Genomic DNA, 17,339 nt, shown 5'->3' with positions numbered 1-17,339 from the left:
CTATCTCAAAACTTGCCGTAAGACGTAGTCCTACGTCAAAATATCGACATTTCTCAAGTACATAAATGAATATCCCTACTAAATGATATACATTTCGATTATATCAAATTAATTGTATACCGCACACTTGCACACCTAAACAATATCAAAATTAATTGTCTAACACCTTTCATATCATATCAAGTTCAATTAAAACTATCGTAACGAAAAGACATATCTTAATCGTTCTACGCCGAAAGTCAATCTGGTTCTCGATCGCGGTCGTACCGCGAGTTACAATTTCGTTGGTCTGTTGAAGGACCATATTCGCAATCCCGGTTTCTTTTATCGTCGAATTTACAGGGGCTTTTCTACTTCTAGACCTCTGATGAAAGAGTCTAAAACCTTCCTTCTAAAATAATCAATGTGTGTTGCCGCATGTTCTCATCAATTTGAATTTGCACAATTAAAGACGAGAGCAGCTCTGGCAGCTCGTTAATTGAAGTAAGAGCTTAGGCTTTCAATTTGTAATTTTTTTACGATAGCTCATAATCTAGGGTTTGTATATCCCTTTGATCACGGTAATAAAGTAGTAGGGTGTTTTTTTATATCTTGCCAATCATACAGAACGTTGTTGGCATTCAATACATACGAGGCTTCGCCAATGATTTTGTGTCTTATGCTACGGATTAATATTCCATATTCGACGGACGTTGTAGGGAGATGTCTATATAGATCAAATATCCCTTCAACATCGGTAATCCAACTTATTAACTCGGTTGGTTTTCCATTGAAAGTCCCGAGATCTTTCACAAAGTCTGACAATTTTCCAACTGATGCGAAATTCGCGATCACACTTCATTGTGCCACAGTCAGTTCTGGTGGGTTAGGTTGAGCCATTTTTAAATCACACGAGCGGAGAAAAAGTATTCGGCCAGAGAATCGGAACAGTGATTTGAACTTTTTGGTAATGGATTCACAATTCACTTTCCTTTACACTTCTTAAATATCTGAAATAGTAGGGTTTTTTTGTTTACTTACAATAAGAAAAAGCGTATCCTAGTTACGGCCGGCATACTATAATCCGGACTTCTATTGGTTGTTGGCTATCTGCTAAGCACGGAGGAGAAGAAGACAGGCACTTCATGGTACTCTGGTTTGCTCAGCACTTGCCTCCGCTACTATGGTCCTTGATGGCGATCTGGATCTTCCACGGTTCCACGGTGTCCTTCATTTATGTTTCTGTCAGCTGGCTCTTTGAACCAGTTTGAACATTGTAACTGTATCCTTAAGATTTTTCTGACACTGAAACACTTATACCTTTCCCGGTCTTAGCAGATCTCGCCGGAGCATAATGGGACCATTCTGGAAAAAGGCGGTCAAAAGTCTTTTCTCGCTTTTCCTGACGTTTTCGGGCTTAGATGTCTTAGGAGAAGTTTCTTAAAAAAGTATTCTGCGTCTAATGACATTTTCATATAATTAGATATCAAGGGGATAACAAACTTGAAAAAATTAGCTAGATAGCATGATCATGTGTTTGGCAAAGTTGTAGAACTTTGAATTTCATTAAACTTTGCCGAAGATACTAAGTATCTGCATCATATGGTTTGCGAGATATAATTGACTTTCTGTCGTGACCCCCTTAAAATCAGTTTTTTAAACTTTTTGTACACAAAACCTCATCTAACAGGTTCGACATGTTCTACAAACTTTTGGATACTATCGAAATACATAACTTTCTAGAAGGTGTAAATATCATATGTTGCTTTATTTGCTTTGAAAATTGATTTGAAGCATACATTTTACCGTTTTTACAAGTATTTTTTTTCGTAAATGGGCACCTGCTGGCAGCTAAAGTTAGCATCACTTGAACCGCCAAAGAATATAGTATAAGTGTGCCAAAAATCTCGGCCAGGTCTGGTCGGGCATTTTGGTTATTTCAATTAAGAATTACATAGGGGAATGTCCCCGGTTATAAAACAGGTTTTGTTTTTTGACCATAACTTTTGATCGGATCATCCAATTTTAAATCTTTTCAAAGCATTGGACAGTTTAAATGTATACCTATCTTTTTGCCAAAGAAAGTACATGGTGTCCCCGGTTGTGAACCACCTCGGAAAATCGTGAGAAAAGAAAAGAAAATATAGAAATGTCGAAGGAAAATAAAAAATTAGAATCATTTATTCATGGAAAATACTAAAAATACAAAATTATTGATTAATTTCTTCGTTTAATCGTCTAAATCTAAATCGCAAAAAATGCATGTAAAAAGCTAACAGTCATATTGGCGCATTTGAAATGCCCTGGCGTGATATGTGTGTTACAAGGAATTGAGTTTTTGCTAAACTTAAATAAATCCTACTGCTATTAAGACTCATAATGCCCCAATTAAAGTTATGTATGTTCAATGAAGTATAAAATAATTGATTTTCAAGATGTTTCACAACCGGGGAACTTCACTGTTTCATAACCGGGGCGGAGGTCATATTGCAAAAAAAAAATTGTAATTGTTTTGGAATCAATTATTTCACCTAAAATTCGTCTGTGTGATGAAATAGAGGTCCAAAACTAAACTTATAGGCTTTTACCTGACCTTTTTTATTCCATTTGGTACACAAAATAATCAATTGCAGGACATGCGAAAATACTTTTTTGGGTGTTTTTTCAAACACGTTTCCTACAAAGCATTGTAAATATTGAAGTTTGACCGTTGTTTGCTCAAAAGTTATATTACTATGACACTAGACGTTGGTAGGAATTTGACAGCACTAGGATAATAAAAACGTTAAAAACTACGGGTGTTTCACAACCGGGACCGTTTCACAATAGAGGACAATCCCCTACATATATGCTGGTTTTAGTAAGTTATCAGGGTTTTTATTATTCGTATGTGTTCATAATAATTTCACTGGACCTCGTCCACGTCTGTTTCGCTATCTGTTGCAGAATTATTTTCGTTCTGGTAGTTTTGTAAAAGTTTGAATGCTGCTGGTAACAACCGCATTGGTTTTTTTACTGTTGGTCTTCTTAAAGTTAAAATCAATGGATTCGACGTCATTGACAATCTTCTGAAAACATCTTCGTTTGTCAATATTCTGTTCAGAAATTACACGGTGTTACACGGGAAAAATACTTCTCAAATGACCTAGTGTACGTTGTTAGTCACACCTAGTACATCATAAAAACACATTTGAAATCTTCCTAACACCCCCAAAATTTCAAGTTATTCCAAAAAAAACGTTTTTAGGCTAGGTGTACACATACTATCATGAATAACTCAATAATTTTCCAAGCAATTTTAAGTTTTTTTATACATTTTTGGAAAGCTTAGAGGATAAGCTTTCAGGATATATACACATTCACTATGGTTCTACAAAAGATAGACGAGATTTCAATTCAATTAAATATGAAATTTAACTAAACATTTAAAAATTTTCTCACTTTAGGGGTCCTTAAAGTGACCTTAAAAATGACCCACATTCCTAAGCTCAACATCACTTGTTTTATATTCAATCCTAAGACTTTGGTCAAAATTTCAGCCAAATCGATCAGCATTTGCAAATTTGAGACCATTTTTAAGAGTTGTAGAATTTGTTGCTTCTCATAAATCACCCGCCTAATCTTACATCGTGTACACGATGCTCAGTTGTAAGTTTAGGCGGGTGATATATGGGAAGCAACCAATTCTACAACTCTTAAAAATGGTCTCAAATTTGCAAATGTTGACCGATTTGGCTGAAATTTTGACCAAAGTCTTAGGATTGAATATAAAATAAGTGATGTTGAGCTTAGGAATGTGGGTCATTTTTAAGGTCATTTTAAGGATCCCTAAAGTGAGAAATTTTTTAATTTTTTAGTTAAATTTCACATTTAATTGAAAAAATCTCGTCTAACTTTTGTAGAACCATAGTGAATGTATATATATCCCGAAAGCTTATCCTCTAAGCTTTCCAAAAATGTATAAAAAACTTAAAATTGCTTGGAAAATTATTGAGTTATTCATGATAGTATGTGTACACCTAGCCAAAAAACGTTTTTGCCTTTCTACTATATAAATATATACCGTATGGTCGCCATCCACCGCTCATTTAAAAACGATTCTAAGTTAGTTTGTCCATAGCAAATCTAAATTGAGGTCCATCGAAACCCAATTTGCGTCATAAGATAGAGAAAACAATTGTGTTTACAAGAAAAACTTACTTGGTTTCTAAATATTTAATAATAGTGACTTTTTTTAAAAAAAGTAATGCAATCTCATGACCCCTTTTACCGCTTACTTGAAATATGGTGATCCATTCACCGCCCATTTGAGTGCCATTTACCGCTCATATTTTTTTATTGTTACCAAATAAATAAAACCCGCGTTTTAACCCTTGTTTTGGGTTTGGCATTTATAGCAGAATAGAACGCTAACATTAATACTGTTGGCTTACTTCACGTTATTTAATAGAATAGTTTCTAAATAACCAAAGAAACAAGTTCGCTTGAGCTAATAATTAATTTAGTCATTTGCACTCGGTCTTAATAAAGACGCGATCAAAATGTCGTTTTTCGCTCCTCACTATAAAGCTTATTTATTTTGGAAATGAACTTTTATGAATGCAGTGGAAATTTATGTTTAATACGTATCATTAAACATACAAAATTATTTTTTGTCAACAGTCTTTACAATGATGAACTATATTAAAAAGATATAAGCATTTTTTGTTTGAAATGAGCGGTAAATGGAGCTGAGCGGTGAATGGCGACCTTATGGTAGTATAAAGGTATAGAAATCATTTGGAAAACCGGAAATGGAAAGAAGGTCCTGCGGGCCGAATGTTATATACCATTCGACTCAGTTTCGAAAACTGAGCATTTTCTGTGTGTGTGTGTATGTGTGTGTGTGTGTGTGTGTGTGTGTGTGTGTGTGTGTGTGTGTGTGTGTGTGTGTGTGTGTGTGTGTGTGTGTGTGTGTGTGTGTGTGTGTGTGTGTGTGTGTGTGTGTGTGTGTGTGTGTGTGTGTGTGTGTGTGTGTGTGTGTATGTGTGTGTGTGTGTGTGTATGTGTGTGTGTGTGTGTGTATGTGTGTGTGTGTGTGTGTGTATGTGTGTGTGTGTGTGTATGTATGTGTATGTGTGTGTATGTGTGTGTGTGTATGTGATATTGTGACCGTATGTATGTATGTATGTTTGTATGTATGTATGTATGTATGTATGTATGTATGTATGTATGTATGTATGTATGTATGTATGTATGTGTGTGTGTATGTGATGACAATTTGCAATTTTTAAATTTGCATTGAAATTCAAGAGAAGTGAGAAACATGCCAATTAACTGAAGTTTTTGAAGCTTCTTAGTGTAATACGACCTCTGAATTCAAGGAAAAGATAAAACTTTTACCGACTAAATTCCATTATTTAATATTTGTTCGCGACAGATACGTATACGCTTTGAAATAAGACACTGATGAAGCCTGCACGTCGTAGGTGAACTACGTATCTATTGCAAATAAATATTAAATAGTGGGATTCAATCGAAAAGTTTTTTCTTTTCTTTGATTTCAGATTTCAATTGTCATTTTCTTCACTTGCTGTTACTCACAATTGTACAAGAAAAGCAAAAAGCGAAGAAAAGCAGTTTATTTAAGCATGTAGGTATAGTGGTGTATAGAATCAAAAATACTAGTGAGTTGATTTTTCCAAATAAATTTGTACAAATTCCAAACAAATTCTGCGCATCAATAGATGCTCTTTTCAATCAATAGATACTAGAGCTTAGAAATGTTATATGAAAAATAGGAAGTAAACGTTGCACGGTAGAAATTTTGTAAGATTTGTTTTCGTTAGTGATATTTTAAAGGACAGATGTCTTATGTCATGTATCATGTTTTAATAAATAAATCAAAAAAAGACAAGCACTGGGAATCATATCGATCGTATTTCCCATTCTCAAGCATGTTTATGGCGCAGCTTTGGCACTATTTTTCGACCTCATCTTGTTTTCCTAACCCTCTAACATTGTAAAAACGATGCGATCAAGCTAATGACTATCTTTTCATGAAAGTACTTTCAAAAGAAGCTTAAGTTTTGATTTTCATGCAAAAATAATTATCTGAAGGAGTGCTAGCTAAGAAATAGTTCCATTTCTCGTTTTTATATCTAATGCTCTATTCAGTAATTTTTTTCTAATTCAGATATATTGCAAAATTGAAGCCAAGCAAACCAATAGTAAAATTTTGAGATCAATCATTTTGTTGTAGATATCCTTTTTCTTCAAAAGCGAAATATAATAATAATTTTTCTAAACTCTTGTTTTTCAAAGATGCTAACTTTTGAATGCATGGTATTAATATCAAAAAATCTGCTATGAACAAATACTTCATATTGTCAATTCAAAACAAGTTTCGTATGTGGCTCTGAAGCCCGAAAGTTAAGACCGTCTGTAGACCCGTTAGAGGGTTAATTTCTAATTTTCTATACATATTCATTCAAGTCTGTAAAAATTATCTTTTGTGTTTACATTATTTTTCTATAAATATTATAAAACTAAATAAGGTGTTCATCAAGTAACATAAATGACGCTTACATGTATTTACGCACCCAAGGAAAGAAAATATAATTATTCTACACAATACGTTGTGAATTTTACTGGCAAATAAGGATTTTGAGGAATACGGAACGGATATTTAAAAATATAGTCTAATATAACATCTATACATCTACAATTAAGCTCTTGAGGAATTAAATAATGATTATTGTGGCAGTAGAAAGGCTAGGTCACGCCGCTAGGTGGATTAATTCGGGTTTTTTTGGAATAACTTGAAATTTTGGGGGTGTTAGGATGATGTCATATGTGTTTTTATGATGCACTAGGTGTGACTAACAACGTACACTAGGTCACTTGCAAAGTATATTCAAAAATTTTTTTTTTGTCACACCGTGTTATTATTATAAAGATTACTTAAGACACATTCCGCCGTGACGTTACAACGTTTTGACTTTTCTTTGCACAGTATTTATGTTTTAGCTGGGAAAATCGTTGAGAAACCCCCAAATATTATTATATATTTGGAAAGAGCATAAAATTTCCTGTTAAAAGTGGATAAATTAATAGCATTTGCTTTGCCCAGATTGTTTTGGAAAGCAAATATGTAGCGTGACGTTACAACGCGCCAGAAATACGACTTTTGGTTCTTCTGTTAAAAAATATGAAAATTCTGCTCTCTTTCAAATTTTATCTAAAGATTTTCTTCTATGATTTGATAAGAGATGAATACTGAACAACTTGCCGTTTTCAGAATTCCGATAGTTAGTGAAGTTAATTTTTAAACAGCTTTTACTTTTCGTGACGTTACAACGCTCTGCTTTGCACAGAGAGGGTCGTAGCTCCGTTGTAACGTCACGAAAAATCTGTTCATTTAATATGCGTTAATTATCGCTGTTGCTGCCCTCTGTACATAAGGGATAATACAAAAATGTGTTGTTAATTTGTCTTTCACTATTTCGCCTATGTAATTGTGGGGTTGTTCGCAAATTACGTCGCGCTGTGGGAGAGATGCTAAAAAAGTGAGACATAAGTAATAGCATCGAAACCGTAAGACATAGCATAATAGTTGCTTCAGAAAAGTTTCTTCATTTAAAAAGCACTTTCTAGTGGTGAAAAAATATTCGGACATTAGGGTGTCCTCAAGCAGATACAAAAAATATTTTCTCTATTTTATGTCAGAAATGATAGCTGTCTACAAAACATTTGTAGAAAAGCTAATTTTAAGAAACTTTGTTGAATACTGAAGATTTATATTTCGTACATAAAAAAAGTTTTAGAGCCAAACTCTTAGGGACACCCTTAAAAAATTTTTTTTTGATCTAGCTCTTTAATAACCCTTCGTATGGCTTACAAATGTTCTAAGAAATTGGTAATCTAATTAAATTGCACATTTTTGTCGAAAATAGTAGAGCACTATCTTTTTCCCTTTAGAAACTATCACTGGCTTTTTTTATTTTTATATGTACTCTTTAAGAGGGTGTATCTCGGGGGAGAGCAGCTATGAGCAGCTGATCTCACTTGTTTTTTGTGAGTTAATTTATGCTGTATTCCACCATGTACAACTTAGGGTAGAAGACTGGAAAATCTAAAAAAAAATTATGAAGGCAACCGTAGGTGAATATGTATAAATAAAAAAACAAGGGATAGTTTCTTAAGGAAAAAAGATAGATCTCTACTATCTTCGACGAAAATGTGCAATTTAATTCGATTACCAATTTCTTAGAACATCTAAAAGGCGTACGAAGCGGTATTGAAGAACTAGATCGAAAAAAATTTTTTTTAAGGGTGTCCCTAAGAGTTTTGCTCTATAATTTTTTTCATGTAAGAAATATAAATCTTCAGTATTCAACGAAGTTTCTTGAAATTAGTTTTTTTACAAATTTTCTGTAGACAGCAATCATTTCTGAATTGAAATAGAGAAAATATTTTTTGTATCTGCTTGAGGACACCCTAATGTCCGAATATTTTTTCACCACTAGAAAGTGCTTTTTAAATGAAGAAACTTTCTTGAAGCAACTATAATCCTATGTCTTAAGGTTTTGATGCTATTACTTATGTCTCACTTGTTTTGAATCCGTCCGGCTGGCCGCCGTGACGTTACAACGCGAGCTTCAATCAGTTGTAACTTAGGTTCTACGTAACTTATCATCATTCTTTAGGCACCGTTTTAAAGGTATTTTTGAGTACAAAGAGAATACGGATTATTAGATTGTTCGAATTTGTACTTTTCTGCGAAAGCGAAAAAGTACACCTTTTTCGTGACGTTACAACGCAAAAAAATGGCCCTATTTCATCCACTTGAAATACAAAATAACTGCAAAATTACATCCAAACTATTTTTGGAATAGATTCTGCATATATTCCTTTGTAAGTTGGTCGAAAACAAATGATATTATGAAATGTTTTAGCGCACTGTAGCAGTATTTTTAAAAATATCACGAAAAATCATTTATTTCTTGTAAATTTCATTTATTTTCGATACACGTTTTATATAACTTCCGAAAATGCTAGAATATCAGTCATGGCAGTTTTGAAAGGTTCAAACATTGCCCAATTATGAAAAAATATTCAATACTGCTAAAAGCAACTTTTATAAAATGTCTGGTTGGTACACCGGCCCGCGGAATGTGTCTTAAATAACTGCATACAATACTATATTCTCATGATTCATTACTGTTAACATACCTTGAACATTTACGTGCACGCTTTTCTTTAAAACGTTTTATGTCTTTGTTACGGCACTCTTGCGGTTCTTCCGAAAGACGACCGTCTGGTAGAACAGCTGCATCTAATATTTCTGCATCGTGAATTAAAATTCTATGAACCGATTGTGGTAGAGTACATTTGCAAACATTTCACGAACATATTTTGAAAAGAATTTAACTTTTTGCCTTTTCCATATGTGGAAAACTAGTACATGACTTGGTAAAATCACTATTTTAGGATCAATTCTTAACCGATTTTCGATCTGTTTTTTTTTGCATTAAGTTTGTAAATGCTGTCTTCAAATGTGCAGATGTTTATTTACATTGGACAAGATGGCGATCATAAAATGTTAAAAGTCCCTTATTGCTTAAAATTTCAAAATCGGCCTTTCAGCTCAATTATTTTTTTACCAATGGCCAAACTTAAAGAAATTAGGTTTTAAGTTGAAACCCATCAAAAAATCATAAAAGGAAGCCAGAACAGAAGAAAAATTTAAAAAGTTCTGCAAGGTAGAAGACCTGACTTTTTAGCAAAGCCCAAAGGGCCGCGTGTCATTCGCTGTTTAACTCAGGTCGATGAGATCGACAAATGTCTGACTGTATGTATGTAAGTATGTATGTATGTATGTATGTATGTATGTATGTATGTATGTATGTATGTATGTATGTATGAATTTATATATACACATATATGTTTCTGTGTTTGTGCCTCCCAGTTGGCTTCGAGGCATGACGCTAGCCTAATATACCAATCGTCGTATGTTCGAATCCCGGCTGTGAGAGGCTGTTAGAATCAATAGGATCGTAGCAACTGGCCCTGCAATTGTCTTGTACTTTAACAGCTGGCTGCGAAGTCTGTCGTATAAAAACAGAATGTCAAGTCTCGATAACGGAATGTAGCACGTAGGCTTTATGTGTTTTTATATATGTGTTTATGTAATAAATTGTCTACTAACGTTTTCTCGGAGATGACGCAAACAAATTTCACACAATATGTTTCATTTGCAAGATACTATCGTCCTTTATACGATTTACCGAAATTGGTCCATTAGTTCAGTAGATATAGAACTTATCTTGAAATAGGCCTTAGGACTTTCAACCCACTCAATATGGACTACAATTTTAGATTTTTTGAAGACGTTTCTTCGATAAACTTAGCAGGAGGGGCGCATGTTTTCTTCATAGTTCCTATAATGTCTTAAGAAGGAAATCTCGATGGTGACCAGGGACGAAACGGTTACACTTTTTCTATTACATTTACCAGCATGCAATGCCATGTCAGACTCATAACCAATACCATCGCTCTGTACTGTTTCTGTACCGGCAGTGCCTATCTTACAAGTGTCGAGACTAGCCAGAATATGTACATGATAATAAGCAAACATTTTCATACGTGTGTGTGTGTGTGTGTGTGTGTGTGTGTGTGTGTGTGTGTGTGTGTGTGTGTGTGTGTGTGTGTGTGTGTGTGTGTGTGTGTGTGTGTGTGTGTGTGTGTGTGTGTGTGTGTGTGTGTGTGTGTGTGTGTGTGTGTGTGTGTGTGTGTGTGTGTGTGCGCGTGTGTGTGTGTGTGTGTGTGCGCGTGTGTGTGTGTGTGTGTGTGCGCGTGTGTGTGTGTGTGTGTGTGCGCGCGTGTGTGTGTGTGTGTGTGTGTGTGTGTGTGTGTGTGTGTGTGTGTGTGTGTGTGTGTGTGTATTATTCGCTGGAAATATATTTAGTCTTGAAATCTCCCATAGTGACTAGAAATTTTCAAAACACTATATTTCGCAGAGTGGCGCATGGTGGCACGTAATTCTTTCATAATTCGCTAGTATATACCTGAGATTTTACCCAGATGAACGAATTAACCTGGAGATATCTGGAGAAAAAAAGTTCTCGTCTAACAAAACAGAAAATACTCTTATTTTTTCATGTTTTTCCTCTTCTCATGCTTTTTATTATTATTTTTATTCCTCTAGCTGCCTAAACCATTTGTTTTTCGGCAAGCTCATTTTATTACCTTTCTAATGATATATAATACATAAGATTTAATTTTGAAAATAGTGTTCAAAAATTGCTTTGAAACTAAACGTGTTTTCATGGCAAAAAGCATATACATCCTATCGCTTTTCAACTTTGACAGCCTCTATCTCAGAAACAACATCCAATTGAGACGTGCTATTTTGGATTTTTCTTAATTGAAGTGTTTACTATCAATAGAAAATTTCATTAAGCGGATTAGTGAAAGTCAGTTTTCTGATTTTTGTCCGCCTGATATCTCATAGTGGGACGGGCTCTCATTGCCGTGAAGAACGAACATCGTAGCACAGCTGTTTGCATTGCAGACAATGATCAGCTGAATCAAACTATTGTGCGAATCTCGATGCTAAATTTTGATTTATTTGTTTGCTGTGTTCATCTGCCTTCTAATACTGAGTCTGCACTGTATGAACAGCATGCAATGTGTGTACAAACACTGATTGATTTAGCCGGTGATCGCAGTCACGTTTTGGTGGTTGGCGATTACAATCTCCCACACTTATGTTGGTTACGTGATGAAGTTCTAAACTGTCTACTGCCAATGAATGCATCTTGTGACCAGGAAAATGTTTAGGTTGAATCGATTTTATCGAATGGACTGTTGCAAATAATCAATATTACAGATTTCAATGGAAGGCTTCTCGATTTGGCTTTCATCAGTGATAACAGTCGTGTGGAATTGCTGGAGCCGCCGTTGCCGCTGCTGCCAATTGATCAACACCATCACCCCTTTGTTGTAATATTCGAACTTGCGATGTGACCCATTTCTCCGCATTTCCTACACTGATTTGATCTGTCGGGACCTTTACAAATTCTTGCTTGGTGACCAAACCCCATGCATTTGAAGCATCTCTCCATTTCCTTAGCGGGTCGAGGTACAGCCTTTAACGAACACACTGATTACCCAACTTTAATTCGTCCTATCTCCAGCAGCTTGTTAGCAGCTATCGCCGAAAGTCGCTTCGATGCGGTCTGCGTACCGCCGTACGATTTTCGCATTCGGATTGCTACCGGGACATCTCCAGGACTGCATTGTGCCTTCAGTGCTCAATTCCTCCTCTGTGGTTATTTCATCAAGATTTTTACACTCGATGACAGACTCTTGAGACAGTGCCCTTGCCTTCGTATCTTCGCTTAATGGTTTTTCGACTAGCATCTTGAATGTCGAACTCTTTACCATGGGGTCTCTCCTAAGCTCAAAGAGCATCTCCCCTTTCTGGGTCCGCCTGGTTTTCACAACGTTTTCCCTCAACTCCTTCAACGTGGGGTCATCCCTCACTACGGAGGAGAGCAGCATATGTCGTTCCTGCCTTCACTTCTACGACCAGAGCATTCCCTTTACTCCTTTCCCGACGTAGATTGGGTTTGCGCTGTTTAACCACTTCGCTGTCCTCTACCAGCGGTATATTTCGCTTCTCTCTCTCTTATGCTATACGCATTAAGCGATGTTTTAGAATTTACGATGACACATGACAAAGACCAGACTTTTCCCAAAAACATGACCGACCAACATTCCACAGATGTTACGATCCACAATTCCCACGAACATAACTCATACCAAGCCCACGCTAAATCCTTACAAGAAACCCATATCAGATTCACAGAATAACCCGACACCTTACAACGAAACCAGAACCAAAACACCGTTAAAACAAGATTCCTTAGAAAACATCAAGTACAAATCTCTTAAACAACCTACAAGACAAAGCTCAGCCTCAAACCCCTGTACAATCACACCTCATCAAAATACACGAAACAGACACGATATTTTTCCTCTATACAACAACAAGCTCAAGTGTATCGTGCGATCTTGAACTACTTTACACACGTCATTCACCCAAGAAAACTCAGGCTATATTCACCACCGACGCGCAATCACAAACTCTCTCTCGACATCCATTCAATTCTCTCTCTTTACACTCATTCAAACTCGCTCATTCTAACTTACGTTCTATCTCACATACCCGACTTAACACGACATTCTCGACCAATCATTTTGACGCAACTTAGACTTTGCATCATGGTTGACTAGATTAAGCCACACCTCCAACAATACTCTGTAAACTTACTAACCCTAGGAAATAAGTCCAGTAGAATAAAACTAACCTGTTGAAGCAAAAATACATGCAGTTCGTAGACGGTAAACGATCAAAACATTGACAACTAGTTTTATTCAACGGAAAAGAAATCCCGAGAATCAAACCTAGGAAACTCTGTCTCGATGGTGCACCATCCATCTTCTACATGCTCCTGGTTTCCTCCATCATCATTCTTGGGCTTTTCCCTTTCTTCGTCTTCTGGCGTATCTCTTTGTTTCTTTTCCGAGCGATTTCGTGAGCTTCTCGGCGTCACCTGTGTTTCTCTTTAGCCTCAACGAGTGTGCTCTTGGCATTTTCAACTCTAGTTTTTAGCTCCTGCTCTCGTTCTACAGCAATCATACCGGATTTGATGCCGGTCACCAGCTGTTTAATCTTGTTATGGATGTTGGTCCTGTCCTTCGTGAACTCGTAGAGCTCATTGATCATCTTTCTTATTTCTGCCAGATTTGCCGTCCCGAAATCGACAGTTGGAGTCTGATTAGCTACGGTGGCAGGAACGGCTTGGTTCCGTGTTGGTGACTGCAGCATTCTTCCACTCCGTGCAAACGGGTTTTCCGCTCCTCGTAGTAACTTCTTGTAAAACTTCATTGTCCATGCTATTTGGATCCCCACTCCAGACCGCTGTCTCCACTCGTAATGTGTAGTCGCAATTGTGATCCCATGGTTGTCTTTGCAAGCAGTGAGGCCATGCTATGCCACTAGTCTGCTCGCCATTTCAAAGAGGTGCCACCCTCTTTTACTCAGGTAGCAAAATAGCACCGCTGCCAGCCCTATAACGCCGAAATTAATCCGTTAAGCCATATCCTATCCATTATGCAAAGCCGTAACCAGTATACCATAATTACGATCTTACTAGCGTCGATCCTAATGTGCCCGTTGGCGCGTCCGAGCGTGACTTATTTTATTAGTCCTGAGCTCTAACAGAACTGCAGCCGCCCCTAACAAAGGGAACACGCTTATCCACTGGGTCCGAGTCGTCCCTGCCACAGGGATTGGGGACGGGCGCTCGAATGGAGGGCAAGACGCTTAAGGCGGCGTCGACTCGCCTCACACAGCTGCTATCGAGTTTTTGTGGCTTTTCTTAGAGACTCGCCATGCCCAAGGCTTGTCCCATCACATTCATACCCAAGTAACAATCCAATAGCAAATTGGTCTTATTCATTTCTTATAGTAGTTTTATCAGAGCATTTCAAAGTCTGTTAGGTTTTATAATGTTCCTCCTCAAGTGAATTTTATCTTATTTGACTAACATTTCTGAAGTATGACTGAAGGAGACTTGAAGAATCACCCGTAAAACTAAATTATCAATAAGTGTAATTCACCTTATAAGGGGTTTTAAAGGATACTTCATTTTTGCTTAAAAACGACGCTCCTTAAAACTTAACAATAGTTTTGACAAAAACTTATGACATTCTTCTTCAAGATTCGTTTATCTTAACAATACTGCAATAAAACTCTCTTAAAATCGTATATTCTTGAAAGAGAAATTATACTCTTGAATAAGAACATTCTAACGTAAACAACTAATCTGTCAAAATGGGCGTCTGAACCTGGAGAAAGATGAAGAATACAGATCTTTTAAACGAAAATTAAGCGAAAATCTGTGTAATATTTTGAAAACTCTTTCATATGAACAATCAGCGAAGTCACAAAACAATAAAGATCTCAGAACTAACTGAACTGGGGAACGACAGCGCCGGTAATGATGTATTTGCCAGTGGCGGTGCGGGTTTCCTCTAGAGCTTTTCGTATTTTTTAAATTAAATATATAGCTCATAAGTCAGATATCTTTGTATGGAAAATGTTTGAAGGCACTGAAGCAGTTGAAGCATAATTTTTAAAAACAATTGTACCAATACCAATTGTAAATTAAACGCTTGGAACTGTCGTGCAGTCCAAACAGCATAAACAGCACAAACAACACGTTACGTCGATACTTCGTTGACGTTTTCTTTGTTTATACTAGAATGGTTATCTTGCAAAAACTTGGTGCCCTCAAGTAATTCAAACAATTCTTATTCAAGCGCAACTTGTCTTCTTCAAGAATACAATAAGTATTGATGAACTTATCGCGCTCTTGGAAAAATTTTCTTTGTCTTGTGCAAGAAATGTTAGTCTAATAAGCGCTTTCGGGTTGATTTGGATAAAACCATTGAAAAAATGGCGAACAGGGTTATTTTGATTACTTTTGAAATTGTAGTCAATTGCATATGGGCGCTTATAAATATGGTATTATGCAATACTATTAGTGATCTTATCATTCTAAATAAATGTTTAGACATGTAAAAGCTTTTTTGCCACAATTAGTTAAAAATTTGATAGCCATCAACTTCTTCATGAAATCATTAATTTTTTTTATTAATTTAATTTTTCAATAATCTAGCAAAAATGCCTGGCGCGTTAAAATTCTCTAACTTTCATGTCACAAAACATCGACAAACCGAGCGTGGCATGAAATATTTCTCATTTATGAGCAACAAAGCAGCTGCTTTTATCACCATTTTTATTTTCAATTTTCATTTATACCCATTTCGAAATAGCAATATCTGTGAATGCTTATAGCTTATAACTCTTGTTCAATTTAAAACATTTAAGGCTGTGAGAAGTGTATGATGTCTTGCAAGTGTTCTTTGAAGAGACAACCATAAAATCATCAACACTTGTGGCAGTTTTCTTTTTGTTTCTAGCGACTCTTGGAAGTCATTATAAATAGATAACGATAAGAATTACAAGTTTTAAAAGGATCTTAGGAAATTTTCTTGAGAACCTTCTTTAGTGTGGGCCTCCCTCACCTTATAAGGGTTTTATGGCTGTTTTATCGCAGTTTTGTAGAATTACAAGTTTTGAGATCGGTTTTAAGCAGCAAATGCTGGAAACCTCTTCAAGTGCACCTTAAAATTGAAATTGTTACTTGGGTAGTAGTCAGCTCTCGGGCTAGATCATCCGATAACGCCTAAGCGCGGGATGGGGTTCCCATTCCCCTACCCTGATGTGTGTGTGTGTGTTTTTTTTTTCGTGAGGAAACGCTCTATGCCAGGTACACTAATGATGATGTGGCACAGTGTGGGACTCTAACCCACTAAAAACCTCACGGGCATCTGACCTTATCCCCCCCGGAACTATCGTTAAGTATTACTTCGGGGGGAGGCTGTGTCTGTACACTGCTCCGTGCACCTGTCAGGTGAGCCGAACCCGAGATGGCGACCGTCATAATGTCCACTCCTTCTCAGCCACCCTCTCAGGGTTCTGCCATCCATGATGCTACTCATGCTCCTTCACCGTCCACTTTCCTTTTTCCTTTCACCTGTCGAGACGTGCACCAATGTAGGGACGGCGACCGTCTTGACTTCCGTCCCTTCACGGCCACCCTCGCAGGATTTCTTCCTATGGCGCGCGTTTGTAGTTGCTCGAATAATCCCCGGCGATGGATTTATTCTACTCCGTCAGGGATTTGCCCGATGATGGTATATCTCCCGACACCGATACGTGAATCGACTTCCTCAGCTGCTTGCACTGTGTCCATTTCGCCGATGCCGGATCGCTGCTCGTTTCTCCATTCACGTTGCAGCTCCGACAGAATTTGCGTCACTGCTACGCTAACGGCATTCCAAGTGGCCTCGTCTCGACACATTTCGGTGACGATATTCTCGGCGTAAAGAGTGGGCATCTCGCTCCGCGCTGCCTCGAATCTTGGACAGTCGAACACTACATGTTCTGGTGTTTCATCCACGTTTCTACACTCCGGACAGAGGGGTGACCTTGCATGTCCAAATCGATATAGATACTGTCTAAAGCATCCGTGACCAGACAGGAACTGCGTCAGGTAAAAGTTGACTTCTCCATGCTTTCTTTTTACCCACGTCGAGAGATTCAGTATTAGTCTGTGGGTCCATCTACCGTTCACGGCCGTGTCCCACTGTGACTGCCACTTGACCATTGACTCCACTCGCATCAGTTTCCTTATGCCTCTGGTTTCCTTCCGCTAAAGCACTCGCTGTCCTCCTCCAGAATT

The 17,339-nt window shown here is 37.1% G+C and overlaps 1 protein-coding gene across 1 annotated transcript in view; it reads left to right on the top strand.

Annotated features, from left to right (window-relative positions):
- The window catches only part of LOC128732688 (phosphoinositide 3-kinase adapter protein 1), a 315,301-nt gene that overhangs the window by 203,589 nt on the left and 94,373 nt on the right, over window positions 1-17,339 (top strand). The window lies entirely within an intron of this gene.

The sequence above is a fragment of the Sabethes cyaneus genome, chromosome 1 (genome assembly GCF_943734655.1).
Source record: "Sabethes cyaneus chromosome 1, idSabCyanKW18_F2, whole genome shotgun sequence".
Taxonomy (NCBI): domain Eukaryota; kingdom Metazoa; phylum Arthropoda; class Insecta; order Diptera; family Culicidae; genus Sabethes; species Sabethes cyaneus.
This window is presented reverse-complemented; position numbering and strand designations above follow the sequence as displayed.